Source organism: Dermacentor silvarum, chromosome 3 (genome assembly GCF_013339745.2).
Source record: "Dermacentor silvarum isolate Dsil-2018 chromosome 3, BIME_Dsil_1.4, whole genome shotgun sequence".
Classification (NCBI taxonomy): domain Eukaryota; kingdom Metazoa; phylum Arthropoda; class Arachnida; order Ixodida; family Ixodidae; genus Dermacentor; species Dermacentor silvarum.
In genome coordinates, this window is record NC_051156.1 from 88,370,856 (window position 1) to 88,386,899 (window position 16,044).

The following is a 16,044-nucleotide window of genomic DNA, read 5'->3' on the forward strand; positions in this document are numbered from 1 at the left end:
TCCCCATGTCCACCAAAAGTGCTCGGATGGCGTCCATGAGGGAACGCAGAACTGAAATGACTTGACGCTCTGTTTTAGGTGCATCATCCATGACTGGAGAAGGCTCCGGTTGGACGACGACCTTCTGAGGTTCCTTGGCAAGGGAGCGGCTCGGTAGCGTAGGCCATTCCTCTAAAGAAAGAGTCTTATCCGCTTCCTTCGTGGAAGTGGTGGGCCTTTTCACGGCGCGACTAAGTGGTGCCGCAGTGGAGTGGGCACTATCACTTCGAGCATGCGCCTTCTTTGAAGACGTACGACGGTGCCGACGTCGACGCCGGACTACTTGGGCTGCCTCCATGTGAGTCGAATTGTCTCTGGACATTTGCTTGAGAACCGCGCGCTCCTTCTTGATGCGGGGACAGTCTTTCGAAGAGGCAGCGTGAAGGCCATTACAGTTGGCGCACTTCAGAACCGTGGCACCGCAGGTCTCTTCTGCGTGAGATTCAGCGCAACGGGAACACAGTAGCGAGTTGGGACACACGCCCTTGACGTGTCTTAGCCTGAAACACTGATGACATTGAAGCGGCTTCTGGATGAATGGTCGAACCGGATGTCGGAAATGCCTGACTTTAACGTGGGATGGTGTACAATCCCCCTTGAAAATTACTCTTACGCAACGCGTATTCCCAAGGCGGCGCACTTGCGTAATGATAGTGCCCTCGTTTGCCGGCTTGATGAGGCTGGGTAAGTCATCATTGGGAATGGCAATGTCGATGTCATAAATTACACCGGCTATGGATGTATCGTCGATCGGGATAAAGGGGCGCATTTTTATGCCGCCTAGCTCCGTGATTGAAGTTTTCCAAGCGCACTCATGTTGTACACGTCTATGGCGAGTATATTCTTCCGTGGATTTATTCTGATGTCTTTAATTTTATCTGGCACCGCACATTCCAGAAAAATGAATAGGGCTTGCCTGTTCAGCAGTCGTAGGTTGCTTGAGGGTTCTTCCGGCATAAAGAAGATGACGTGTGGCCAGCGCGCAGGCCTTGACTCCATAGTCGTTGTACTCGCAGGAGTTGACGGCGATGTGTTGACGATCTTTCTCTTCGCCCTCTTGCTCCGGACGGGTATGAAGCTGTCATCGGATGAGTCGTCTTCCGACATAGAGTACAGCTCGGTGTCTTCGGTGTCACTGGGGGAGCCAACTCGCTTCCTTGCGGTTGACGGCCGTGATGACTGCTGGCCAGGCGGGCCTCTGGAATGCTCCGCGTCCATGGCCGCAAGACGGGGAGGCGAGGCACCTCGAAAGGCGAAGATTTCCCCAAAAATTCAGAGAGCACGGAGACAAGTGTTCTATCAAGAAGACACTTCGTCGTCTTCCAAGGCTAAACCAAGCTTTCGCTTTGCATATCCAGGGTTAGCTGAGCTAAGCCGCAGCCATTTTTTATGCCTATGAAGACACTGCGGTGATCAGTAAAGTAGTGAGACTTAGTTGCAACTCGCAGCCGGGCCCAACTCTACTCGGGCAACGGCGGCAATGTCTCCTTTCAGGACTCCGTAAAGGTCTAAATATTGTCCGACGTAGCGTGAACGCGCGCACACGTTATGTCACGTGGGCGAGAGCAACAGTGGCTATAGTTCGACCAATGTAGTGGTTCGACGTACTGGCGCCGCCAGCGTAACCGGACGCGCGGCCAATGCGCTCCGACGCGCCCGGCGTCTGATGAGTCTGAGTGATGACGCTCGCCCGCGTGTCGATAACGTCAGACTATAAACGCGCCTTAATGCTCTCTCGTGGTTTGACCTCTAGCTCTCAAGGTGAAAACTGTTGAGTCGCCGACGGCTGCCCGAGGTAGCATAATGATGCTTTCGCTTCAAAATAGAGGAGGTTGGAAACGGCCGTGATAGATAGTCCACTGGAACGCAAAAACTTCATGAGTGCCCTGACTGCCTTGTTGTGCGACGAATGTATAGGAAGGCGTTCCAAGACTGCTCCGAAAGCGGCCGGTCGTCAGGGCGCGCCAGCGCGGTCGCCTGTGAGCACCGCATTTAATTAAGCGCTTTATTAAAGCTACGGTTCACACTGATTTTAACATGCGAGTTCGATCAGCATAAATTTTCTTTTTCTATCGTGCCTTAGCAGCCGCTTCTGCGCGACATTCCTTCATGAGCACGGCGCAACAAAAATAGCGCAGAAGACACGGACAAGTAGGAAGACTACATCAGGGGCGTAGCCAGGGGGGGTTCAAACCACCCCCGAAATTTTTTGTGCAACAACCCCCTCCCCCCCCCCCCTTACCCACCTTTTTTTTTCGTCACTTCGCGCTGACGTGATTCAAGAAACCGGTGCTACTATGACAATTTCATTCCTAGGCGCTTCCGTTTTCATTGGTAATTTACAGTGAATCATGTCTGCATACGGAAAAACGTGCCACGGTGTTTGTCAAGGCTTTGGCACTCTGTGAGGTTTTGCGCGAGAATGCGCAACAAATGAAGCAGCAAATGCGGTGGCCGCATTTTAGATGGGGGCGAAAATGCTCGAGGACCGTTTACTTAGATTTAGACGCACGTTAAAGACCCCAGGTGGTCTAAATTTCCGGAGCCCTCCACTACGCGTCTCCCATAATCATATCGTGGTTTTGGGACGTTAAACCCCAACAATACACAATTAAGAACTGTGTTTTTAAGACTGTTCGAAAAATCTCAATCCCGGAATAATTTCACTTAACTTTCTTGCTTGATTTTTTTTTTTTTTTTTGTAAAAGGGGGCTGATGAACACAGAACACGAACTACCCAGCAGTTCGAGTAGGCAGCGTATTTCAAGGGGGCGACTTCGCATTGCGAGGAAGCGACGAACTCGGCAGAGTTCAGGCGGTGACACTGGATGCGAGAAAAGAGAATTTCACCGACTATATAAATGTCCGCTGGTAAAGTTTCGCCTTAAACACAAGCGTTCGTTTCTCCCCTGGCGGAAAGGTTCGCGGGTATACATTTCCGCCGCTTCCCTTCAGGGGTCGCGCTCGCGCAATAGTCTGCACGTGAAACGTCTCTTGTTTGCGATTGCGCCCCTACGGAAGGCTGGTAGTCGCTGTTGTGTTGTTGAATCCCAAACCAGCAATGTACAGTCTGTTTCACATTTAGGGGAAATCTCGGAGTGCATTGCATCGCGATGCGGCGAGCGCTGGAGTCGGGTGCCGGAAGCAGCTCGCGCAGGCGCAGACGCTCGAGGCACGTTATCTTGAACCGCATCGACAGCTCGACGCAAGATAACGCGCCTCGAGCGTCTGCGCCTGCGCGAGCTGCTTCCGGCGCCCGACTGCATACAATGCGCTCCGCGACGCATGCAATGCGCTCCGAGATTTCCCCTAAGTGTGAAACAGACTGTACACACGAAGGGGTTGATGCCAGCAGTGAAATTCCACCGTATCGCAACAGAATGCACGAAACAGACAGCGGACAAGCATGGATTATACTACTGTGCGCAGTACAGCGTAAGTGAACCCTTGTTGCATGCGCTGACAGTTCTCGTCGGAGTTCACGCGTGCTGAGAAATTGATTATGTGCACTATGCACTTAACAAGACCGGAGTTCATTCCTGCATCATTAGTGCACCGATCGGTCGAGATTCTGTGAGGTACGAGGCCGCTTCCTGTTCGCGCCGGCGTAAGTGAAGCAGAAATGAGTTGCACGTACTACTCAAAACTGCGTGCACATGCCATATCTATGCTGTGCGGTGAAATATTCTGTACACGTTCTGAATTTGTTGACGTAAAGGCAAATGACGGCTGCACGTTCGCACACAGCGGAAGACACAGTGGCCTATGCCCTTGCCGCAGGAAATGCAACCCTCTCGTATGAGGGAGCAGGGCGACGAAAGCTTCGAAAAAAAAAAAAAAGCATTACGCGTTTACGCGCGTATTTAAGTTTTCCAGCGCAAAGACGCAGCGAACAAGCTATTGCTATGTTAGCAGGTATAGCCTGGTCAAACGTGCATTTTCACGTGTATAGCCGTCCTTGACTTCTGAAACGCACTTCGCCCCGACGAGGACGACGCCATCTATACGCTTACGAGAGATTAGCGATTAACGATATCTTCTCCGATCGGGCGGCTCGTCTCAATAATGCGTTTTCGAAGACTGGTCCATTCAGTGGTGCGATGAGAGGCCGTTGCTCCTAACGCCCACTGTACCTGTCGTACTTACTGTATTTTACTGCGCTTACATTACTTTTTACGTAATTTGTTCACAAGCACACGCGCACGAGAGGGGGCGGGGGAGGTACCATGTCTTTGATATACATGTATAGAGTCTGCTCAAACTACCAATATTTATTATCGACCACCTCACATAGAGGAAAGCTGACGGTTGCCCCTCCCCCCCGGTCGGGTCGGTGAACCCCCCCCCCCCCCTCCTCGAAAAAAATTTCTGGCTACGCCCCTGCTGTACAGGTGCCCACAAAATAACTCGGAACGCCAGACCGGTGGCCGCTCGTCGGCAGAGCACACCCGCGGAAAAATACAGCCTTGGTCTGCGCGTGCGCGGCATCCCTAGCAAGCAAACCTTGCTCCCTAGTGAATCTAGATAGGCGTTAGCTTGCGTCAAAAAACTTGCGGTTTGTCCCTCTAAGCGCTGCGACAACACATCTGGGGCGATCGGGGCCTGTATAGACGACAGCGTGCTCGCGCGCTATCCAGCGTAATCTCTGAACGCACGCGTAATCCCTGCGGCGTATTCTCGTCGAAATCTGCATTCATTCGAAGAGATAGTCATGCTTTCTGAATAGCTTGCATGGGTAGAATCCATGAGCGTTTATAACTGAGTGGTGACCAGTCAGTTCACCATGCTCTACTTTTAATTATACCTAATGTCTTGCATATCACTGTCGCCATCTTGCGTGTAGTTCAGATTCTCCCACCAGGCGACGCCACTGTTTGGAAAAAGCGAAAAAAAAAAAAAAATCTGCTCTTCGCCGCCGCAGCATGCGCCGGGAGCGCATTTATAGCGTCCTCGATCACCCGCACCGGTGCGCACCGGGGCGCCTTGGTGCGCACTTTCATCCTCGATCAACCGCACCGGTGCGCACCGGGGCGCCTTGGTGCGCACTTTCATCCTCGATCAACCGCACCGGTGCGCACCGGGGCGCCTTGGTGCGCACTTTCATCCTCGATCAACCGCACCGGTGCGCACCGACCATCCTCGATCACCGGAAGCGCACCCGGTTGGGGCGGTTTTCCGTTGCCCTGTCTCGCACCGAGAAAATCGGCGGTGCGCCGGGGTGCAATCCCAGCAAGCACTGCGGGACGCGCGCGCACCGCCGACTGCGGAACCGCGCACGCTCTGGCCCGATAGCTGCGGTTGCACGGAGTTGATGGAGTTAACTAGTCGAGATGTCGGCAATGAGAAAGGAAGCGCTGCTAGTTGCCGCAATCGATGAGCTTTTTTCAGTTCGTCTGACAGCGAAGACGTCATGCTGATCGACCTCGTCCAAAACCAATGTGGTGAAGAGCGGCCGAAAGTGGACAGCTTCGTTGAACGACCCGTCAGGCGCCTCGACGACACCGGAGTAGGGAGATTATTTGGCTCACCATCTTTGTGCTACTAGAACTTGCTGGAAGCGGGCCGCAGAAGCGCACCGCGCTGTGCTACTGACAATACGCTCGACTGCCCGCGCGTGCGTTGCTAAAAACGAATACTTACTCGCCATAAAATCGTTCATTTCATCCACCGACATCGCCACATTATGTGTCTTGTCATTAACTACAAAATCCATTGGTGTGTACTTGTAACCAGGTATGTCGGAGCACGCAGTTTGACAAGGTTCGAGTGCTTGCCGCGTATCCTCTGCACCTGCAAACAATGAAACATGCGCGCGCGCGTTTTGCGCACGTTTTGCGCGCCAAGGGCAAAGTGGCGCTTCATGCAAGCATCTGCACGCGGTGCAGTTTTGTCCTCGACGTTGACCCTCCGCAGTGCGCCACCACCGCGGTGCACAGCGCACCATTCTGGTTTCGGGGCAACCCCGGGGCAAGGTGATCGAGGACGCTATTACATACGCACGCCCGTACATGGATGGATGGATGGATGGATGGATGGATGGATGGATGAGGCTGAACCCTTTAAATCGGGCGGTGACATACGCCACCTAGCCATGACTATTAAGATAATTTGTACTTTGTGGTGGGTGAAATTTCACCCCTGCCTTAATTTTATCCACCAATCAGATAACCTCTGTTTGGTTATTTCTACCCGCTTAAAGTCTATTTGCCTTCACTGTCCCTAAACCCCAATGCTTTGAAAAAATCAGCCCCGTTGCCTTGCACTGTAGGGTTAAGCCCCTTACAGAAAAGTATGAGGTGTTCAGCCGTTTCCTCTTCTTCTCCACACGCACAGCACAACGTGTCTATACCTTGGTACTTGACTCGGTACATCTTAGTCCGCAATACTCCCGTCCTGGCTTGAAACAACAAAGAGCTTCCCCTAGAATTATCGTAGATATTTTCTTTGGCAATTTTTTGCTTGAAAGTTCGGTATGTGCCCAGTGCTGATTTCGTCTGCATCCCTGTTTTCCACAGACCCCTCTCTGTTTCCTTAACCTTTTTCTTAACCGCTGTTTCCTGGTTTGCACCCCTCCGGCAGTCCAAATATTTGATTGACAGTTTTCTGGTCAGCTTCCTCCATTTTGTATCAACATTCCTCATGTACAAATAACTGAAAACTCTCCTTGCCCACCGCTTTTCTGCCATCTCTCTCAATCGCTCCTCAAATTCTATATTGCTGCTGGCTTCCCTGCCCTCGAATGACGTCCATCCCATGTCACCCTGTACCCCCTGATTTGGTGTATTTCCGTGTGCTCCCAGAGCCAGTCTACCTACCCCTCGCTGCTTAACTTCCAACCTTGCTCGAACCTCTGATCTCATGCACAGGACCGCATTGCCGAAAGTCAAACTAGGGACCATCACCCCTTTCCAAATCCCTCTCACCACTTCGTACCTATTGTAATTCCACAGTGCCCTATTTTTCATCACAGCTGCATTTCTGCTACCTTTAGCCGTCACATATTTTTCATGTTCCGTTAGGTACTCAGCCCCATTGTTTATCCACACTCCAAGATATTTGTACTTATCCACCACCTCCAGCGTAACCTCCTGTATCCTATGCTCGCTGCCCTGATTATCATTAAAAGTCATGACTGCCGATTTTTCTTTACTAAACTTCAAACCAAAGCTATCTCCCTCTTTACCACAGATGTCCATTAATCTCTGCAAGTCTTCCTTGCTGTCAGCCATAAGTACAATGTCATCTGCATACATCAGTCCTGGTAATGACTGTTTAATCCATTCTCCCTGCTTGGAATAGGAAAGGTTGAAGCCAAGTCCGCTCCTCTCTAATTTTTTCTCTAATCCTTGTAAATACAGCATGAACAACAGAGGTGACAGCCGGTCAATTGCAGCGCGCCCGCGCGGCGCTAAAGGGAACTAGACATCTAGGTGCTTTTCGCTCCAAGGGGTCCCGCGTACCTAGCTCCGTTGAGCCTCCTAGTGCCCCTAGTCCCCGCGCCCAGCGAAAACATCGCAGACGCCGCCGCCCCGCGGGAACGCCTCCGCTGGGCCAGGCTCGACAACTCGCCGCGAGCAGGAGGCGCGCACACTGCGGGAATCTATGCCTGTCCTGCATTGTTTGAGATAAAACGAAGCGATACAAGGTGGAATAACGCGTTTGTGCAAACCGAGTTGTTTGTGCGCAAACAGCAATTGATAAAACGATGATGGCATTTGCACGACGACGGCCACGCTGAGATCGTTTTGCAGTGCGGCCGTGCGAGCCGACTGCGACTGAATGAACACAGATAAACAGCGCAGTACGGCTATGCGCTCGGCACAACAGCTACTGTTTCTCTTTTTTGCATCTGCACGGACGCGTATACTTTCATTCAGGTACATTTGTGGGACTAACTATCCTTGAACAAATATAGAAGACAATATGAATAAACAGTGACACAGGTACGTACGGCTCCGCGCGCGGCACAACAGCTACTGTTTCTCTTTTTTGCATCTGCACGGACGCGTATACTTTCATTCAGGTACATTTGTGGGACTAACTATCCTTGAACAAATATAGAAGACAATATGAATAAACAGTGACACAGGTACGTACGGCTCCGCGCTCGGCAGAACAGCTACTGTTTCTCTTTTTGCATCTGCACGGACGCGTATACTTTCATTCAGGTACATTTGTGGGACTAACTATCCTTGAACAAATATAGAAGACAATATGAATAAACAGTGACACAGGTACGTACGGCTCCGCGCGCGGCAGAACAGCTACTGTTTCTCTTTTTTGCATCTGCACGGACGCGTATACTTTCATTCAGGTACATTTGTGGGACTAACTATCCTTGAACAAATATAGAAGACAATATGAATAAACAGTGACACAGGTACGTACGGCTCCGCGCGCGGCACAACAGCTACTGTCTCTCTTTTTTGCATCTGCACGGACGCGTATACTTTCATTCAGGTACATTTGTGGGACTAACTATCCTTGAACAAATATAGAAGACAATATGAATAAACAGTGACACAGGTACGTACGGCTCCGCGCGCGGACAACACTACTGTTTCTCTTTTTTGCATCTGCACGGACGCGTATACTTTCATTCAGGTACATTTGTGGGACTACCTATCTTGAACAAATATAGAGACAATATGATAAACAGTGACACAGGTACGTACGGCTCCGCGCGCGGCAGAACAGCTACTGTTTCCTTTTTTGCATCTGCACGACGCGTATACTTTCATTCAGGTACATTTGTGGGACTAACTATCCTTGAACAAAGATAGAAGACAATATGAATAAACAGTGACACAGGTACGTACGGCTCCGCGCGCGGCAAAACAAGGCTACTGTTTTCCTCTTTTTTGCAATCTGCACGGGACGCGTATACTTTTGACGCGTATACTTTCATTCAGGTACATTTGTGGGACTAACTATCCTTGAACAAATATAGAAGACAATATGAATAAACAGTGACACAGGTACGTACGGCTCCGCGCGCGGCACAACAGCTACTGTCTCTCTTTTTTGCATCTGCACGGACGCGTATACTTTCATTCAGGTACATTTGTGGGACTAACTATCCTTGAACAAATATAGAAGACAATATGAATAAACAGTGACACAGGTACGTACGGCTCCGCGCGCGGCAGCAACAGCTACTGTTCTCTTTTTTGCATCTGCACGGACGCGTATACTTTCATTCAGGTACATTTGTGGGACTAACTATCCTTGAACAAATATAGAAGACAATATGAATAAACAGTGACACAGGTACGTACGGCTCCGCGCGCGGCAGAACAGCTACTGTTTCTCTTTTTTGCATCTGCACGGACGCGTATACTTTCATTCAGGTACATTTGTGGGACTAACTATCCTTGAACAAATATAGAAGACAATATGAATAAACAGTGACACAGGTACGTACGGCTCCGCGCGCGGCACAACAGCTACTGTTTCTCTTTTTTGCATCTGCACGGACGCGTATACTTTCATTCAGGTACATTTGTGGGACTAACTATCCTTGAACAAATATAGAAGACAATATGAATAAACAGTGACACAGGTACGTACGGCTCCGCGCTCGGCAGAACAGCTACTGTTTCTCTTTTTTGCATCTGCACGGACGCGTATACTTTCATTCAGGTACATTTGTGGGACTAACTATCCTTGAACAAATATAGAAGACAATATGAATAAACAGTGACACAGGTACGTACGGCTCCGCGCGCGGCAGAACAGCTACTGTTTCTCTTTTTTGCATCTGCACGGACGCGTATACTTTCATTCAGGTACATTTGTGGGACTAACTATCCTTGAACAAATATAGAAGACAATATGAATAAACAGTGACACAGGTACGTACGGCTCCGCGCGCGGCACAACAGCTACTGTCTCTCTTTTTTGCATCTGCACGGACGCGTATACTTTCATTCAGGTACATTTGTGGGACTAACTATCCTTGAACAAATATAGAAGACAATATGAATAAACAGTGACACAGGTACGTACGGCTCCGCGCGCGGCACAACAGCTACTGTCTCTCTTTTTTGCATCTGCACGGACGCGTATACTTTCATTCAGGTACATTTGTGGGACTAACTATCCTTGAACAAATATAGAAGGCAATATGAATAAACAGTGACACAGGTACGTACGGCTCCGCGCACGGCACAACAGCTACTGTCTCTCTTTTTTGCATCTGCACGGACGCGTATACTTTCATTCAGGTACATTTGTGGGACTAACTATCCTTGAACAAATATAGAAGACAATATGAATAAACAGTGACACAGGTACGTACGGCTCCGCGCGCGGCACAACAGCTACTGTCTCTCTTTTTTGCATCTGCACGGACGCGTATACTTTCATTCAGGTACATTTGTGGGACTAACTATCCTTGAACAAATATAGAAGACAATATGAATAAACAGTGACACAGGTACGTACGGCTCCGCGCGCGGCACAACAGCTACTGTCTCTCTTTTTTGCATCTGCACGGACGCGTATACTTTCATTCAGGTACATTTGTGGGACTAACTATCCTTGAACAAATATAGAAGACAATATGAATAAACAGTGACACAGGTACGTACGGCTCCGCGCGCGGCACAACAGCTACTGTCTCTCTTTTTTGCATCTGCACGGACGCGTATACTTTCATTCAGGTACATTTGTGGGACTAACTATCCTTGAACAAATATAGAAGACAATATGAATAAACAGTGACACAGGTACGTACGGCTCCGCGCGCGGCAGAACAGCTACTGTTTCTCTTTTTTGCATCTGCACGGACGCGTATACTTTCATTCAGGTACAGTCAACCACAAAAGTTTGCGGACCACGCGAGCGCGTGCCAGACTGCCTATCCGCGCCACCTAGCGGTACGCCACCTAGCGGCGACAGGGGCTCTCTCCCGGATATGAGCCCTCTTGGTACTCGCCTGCCTGTTAATTTTTTATTCCCGTGCATGACATTGTTAGTTCATTGTGTTGACGCAGAGCGCTGTCTGCGATAAGACCGCCACATATCTGGCTTGATAGCAGTATCGGAGCAATCACTGCAACCTTTGTCGACTGGTGTGCCAGTGGGTAGATAAGTTTCACGAAGCGCTGCGACGATTTTTTTACGCGACGTTTACTGGCGCACTTTGGTTGGCAGCATCTTGGTCCAATGAGCGTTGCTGCTTCTGCGTCTTGAGAGAAAGGGTAGGGAGGTGTTTCACTGTCATCAAAAATAAAGAAAAAGCGGATGCATAGAAAATTTTCTTTCACACATAGGCGCATCTTCGCATCAGTCGCTGAAAACGTAGTAGACTTGCTTCAGGCCACGTGGTGATTGCCTATTTGGAAAGATGCCGCTGCGTGTTCCACTTGACGAAAGAAGGCACATTGTGCGTTTATTTATAGAGGGAATACCTCAGCGCGAAATCTGCCGCCGAACCAACAGGAGCCGGACTGCCGTGAATAGGATTATTCAAGCTTTCCGCGACGATGACAGATTCACAGATATGGAGCGCAGTGGGCGTCCAAGGGCCACGACTGAGGAAGAGGACCGCCTGATTACGGCCGCCATCGTGGCTGATCCTTTTCAAAGTGCAGAGGATATCCGAGAAGCGCTCTCGCTCACGGTATCGTCTGAGACTGTAAGAAGAAGGCTGAGTGAGCTTGGCCTGCAGTCTTTCGTAGCAGCACAGAAGCCCTGCCTCTCAGACAGCCAGCTACAAGAACGACTCATGTTCGCTACAGCAATGAAAGATTGGACAACAGAGAAATGGGGCGATGTCATCTTTAGCGACGAGTCAACTTTTTCCACGCGCGGGGACCAACGGAAGCGGGTTTGGCGTCCACTAAACTGCAGGTGTGTTTACAGTGTATTGGCAGTTAATTCACGAAGCTAATTCTGCATCACAACATGTTTCACGTAAAATGAGCTTTTGGACATTACGAGATTTTTCTGTAGTGGTATTATGTTGAAAACATTAACGATTGTTTCATAGTACTACTTACTCTGAAGCTAATTAAAAGCTGCCAGTGGGTCTTTCAGTACTATCTAATGATGTTTGCACGTTTTCTATTGCAACTCTATAACAGCATTATAAAGTTCATACGCAAGAGGAATCACAACATTTGTAGACGCGCCGCTGGAACCCAATTGTATGCTATTTCTTGCAGATATCTGCCTAATTACACACAGAGTGTTCTATCCAGTGGACGGTGTTCCGTGAGCGTGTGGGGAGCAATCAGCAAAGATGGCCTTGGTCCCCTTGTGCGTCTGGAAGGGCCCTTCACTGCGTCACGGTACTGCGACGTCTTTACTAGACACCTCGTTCCGTATGCGCTGGACGGTCCCTTCAGCGACGGCTGCTATTTTTTTCAACACGACCGCAGCCCGATCCATAAAGCACGTATCGCCCAGTCATTGCTAGAAGAACATGCTGTTTGCCAGCTTGAGTGGCCTCCATGTGGCGCCGACTTGAATCCCATAGAAAATGTCTGGGGCATGTTGAAGAAACGGCTGTCCACACGAGCCAACCGCGGCCGCACGGCCGATACGCTGTGGCAAGCGATCGCACAAGAATGGGAAAGCCTGCGCGGTCGACCGGAGATTACTGAATCTTTGTACGAGTCGATGCCCACACGCATCAATAAGGTGCTAGAAAACGGCGGACATTTCACTTCCTACTAGATCATTGAGAGACCTATGTTTCATGACACTTCTGTAAATGGCTTGTGAATAAATTCATCCCCTTCAGACACGAATTATGATGCACTGTCTGCAAATGCGTCAAATGCGCATGGCATCATTTCAAGACGCTCACTATTACATTCCAAGAAAGAAGACGAAGCAATGTGCTGTTTTGTGCGAGTTTCAGTAAAAAAAATTAATTAGCGTATAACTCATTATCTAATTATTCTGAAATCCGTCAGCTTCAATGCTTGCATAAAAAGAATCAACTATTAGGCCCGAAACGCATGCAAACTTGCTTTTTCGGTTGTATTCGTGTCGACCGGAGAAAAAAAATACTCTTGACGTTGGTCTTGGAACGCGGCACGTCGAACGATTGTCTAACATGGTAGTGTCTCCAGCAAAGTGATCATCTGCAGCAATACGCAGGACAATGAAGTTAACTGACCGCTAGTTGTCCCATCAGGAAGCGGACACGAATGTGCACACTGAGTTTTAGGTCATTTGAAGAAACACGTGGCGTGGGACGCGCCTCCGAAGTTCGAGTCCCCAAACGAGGACGCCGTGTCGCAAAGGGTTATAAAAAGAGTCATCGCACCCGATTATTTCTTATTTTTCTAAATGTAACCACTATAGCAGCGCGGTGGTTCGGGCTTTGCGCAGCAAAACCTGGGCGCAGGCGATCAAATCCCGGCCGCTACTGTCACTTAGCGATGGGGGAGGAACGGAAAAATTCTGCCTACTGACTAAGCATATGTGTCCCATGGCTGCCTCACCGCTCACTCACGCACTCACGAAAAAAAAAAAAAAACAGCGTGGCTACGCGAAAATAGAACTGATAAGAGCCGAAGAATACGCTGTCTGATTACTTGTACTGATATTCTGCTCTCAAAATATAAGCAAGTAGCCCTGGCTAACAAAGAGCGCGTCACGTTGAAAGAGATAGGTAGAAAATATTTGCGCACAGTGCGAAAATAGACAGGCCATAGATTTAAGGAGGGATGCGTCTTCAACGTAGCGCTGCTGTCGATCGCTGGTGACGTAGCGGAAGTGTCGCGAAGAGGCTCTTGGCCACGCGCTCGCGTGGTCCGCAAACTTTTGTGGTTGACTGTACATTTGTGGGACTAACTATCCTTGAACAAATATAGAAGACAATATGAATAAACAGTGACACAGGTACGTACGGCTCCGCGCGCGGCACAACAGCTACTGTCTCTCTTTTTTGCATCTGCACGGACGCGTATACTTTCATTCAGGTACATTTGTGGGACTAACTATCCTTGAACAAATATAGAAGACAATATGAATAAACAGTGACACAGGTACGTACGGCTCCGCGCGCGGCAGAACAGCTACTGTTTCTCTTTTTTGCATCTGCACGGACGCGTATACTTTCATTCAGGTACACTTGTGGGACTAACTATCCTTGAACAAATATAGAAGACAATATGAATAAACAGTGACACAGGTACGTACGGCTCCGCGCTCGGCAGAACAGCTACTGTTTCTCTTTTTTGCATCTGCACGGACGCGTATACTTTCATTCAGGTACACTTGTGGGACTAACTATCCTTGAACAAATATAGAAGACAAAATGAATAAACAGTGACACAGGTACGTACGGCTCCGCGCGCGGCAGAACAGCTACTGTCTCTCTTTTTTGCATCTGCGTCCACGACTTTCACTCGGGAACACAACTGAATACAACATTAACATTTTTGGGACCCCACTGTGTTAACTATCCTTGAACAAATGTAGAAGACAAAATGAAACTTACCTGTCTTTCCAGCATTCTGACGGGCCACGGCGGCGCTGGCTTGGGGCGCTCCGTGAACCCATGCAGAAGCTGGGGAGGCGGCAGCGCTAGGGCGCGAAGGGCGCAGGTAATCGCAGAGCTAGGGACGTTCGCGGAGACGCGCCCCCCAGCAAGTACATAGATGTGTAGTTCCCTTTAGCGCCGCGCCGGCGCGCTGCAATCGACCGGCTGTACGGGCGTGCGAATGTAAATGCGCGAACGGGTCGCCTCTGCAATCAGGTCCGGCAGCACCCTTCTTTTGTCGCGGTCTTATGTAAACTGCCAGTTGCGCCGCAAATTGAGATAACTGGAAGAGCGCTGGCTCCCGGGGAGTCCTCTCTCTCCTCCACCATCCCCCAAGGCCGCACCTTTCGAGACACTATAGTGCGGTGCGCTATAATTACGCTAGGGCATATATTATGTTTTTCCATAGCCTTTTGTGATCGCCAACCAATGAAACCATTTCCGTGAGTTACCGACTTTTTGATTGAAGTTCAAACCGTTCTTTGCGGAATTTCCAATAATATATATATATATATATATATATATATATATATATATATATATATAGCGTGAGTGTGTGTGTTCGAACACTTCCTGCAGTCCTGACGCCAGACCAATCCAGAAGGCAGAGAGATGGAGATGATGTCAAGCAACGCGACATACATACTTGAAGGGCACACACACACACACGAAGGCACTACTGACCTTCAGCGAAACCTATGGGAGGCAGTTTTTATTGCGATAGCATATGGTCACTCCAAGCGCATTTCTGCCGCCGCCACCATCGTCGTGATGTTCAGTGCGATAACACCGTCGCCGCGCGCCATATGTGCGAGTGAAAGCGCGCGAGGAGAGCCGACGATCACGGCTCAATCTGGCGCCCGCAAGAGAGGGAAGCTAAAAGGAAGCCGTCTTCCGTTGCTCGAAAGGCCGTGCGGGGATTGGAGAGGTGGGGGGGGGGGGGGGCGGCGTTGCTCTTCGACAGCTTCTGCGTGTTTCGCGACCGCGCGCATGGGGAACCGACCATCCGACATTCGAACACTAGGGCCGGTATTTTGTAGCGATGCCTTATGACTTTACTACCAGTCTTATCATCCACCGCTCACGGCCGGCTGATCCCGTGGATAACGCGAGCGGACCGTCGCGCTGACCACTGACAAAGCGCGATAAGCGCGAAAAGGCATTATTACTGGAAAGGCATCGCTAAACAATACCGGCCCAGCTTTTGCAAGAGGCCCACCGAGAAGGCACGTGGAAACGACTGTGTTACAGCGAAGCTGTTACATGCTAGGTTCCGCGTCCGTGTACACTGGAAGTAGGCAACTATTTTGTGGCATCTCGTTCACTTGGTATATACCAAAATTGGCAAGGAAAGAGAGAAAGAAGGAATGTAAGAAAGAAGTCACGTGTGGCTCATACCCGCGTTGGATATGTGGGTATGAGCCTCCGAGAGCAGGAGCGGGAGAGATCTCGTCTCCGTCGCGCCAACGCCTCGGCAGAAGATCGGGCCAGCGATGCGGAGC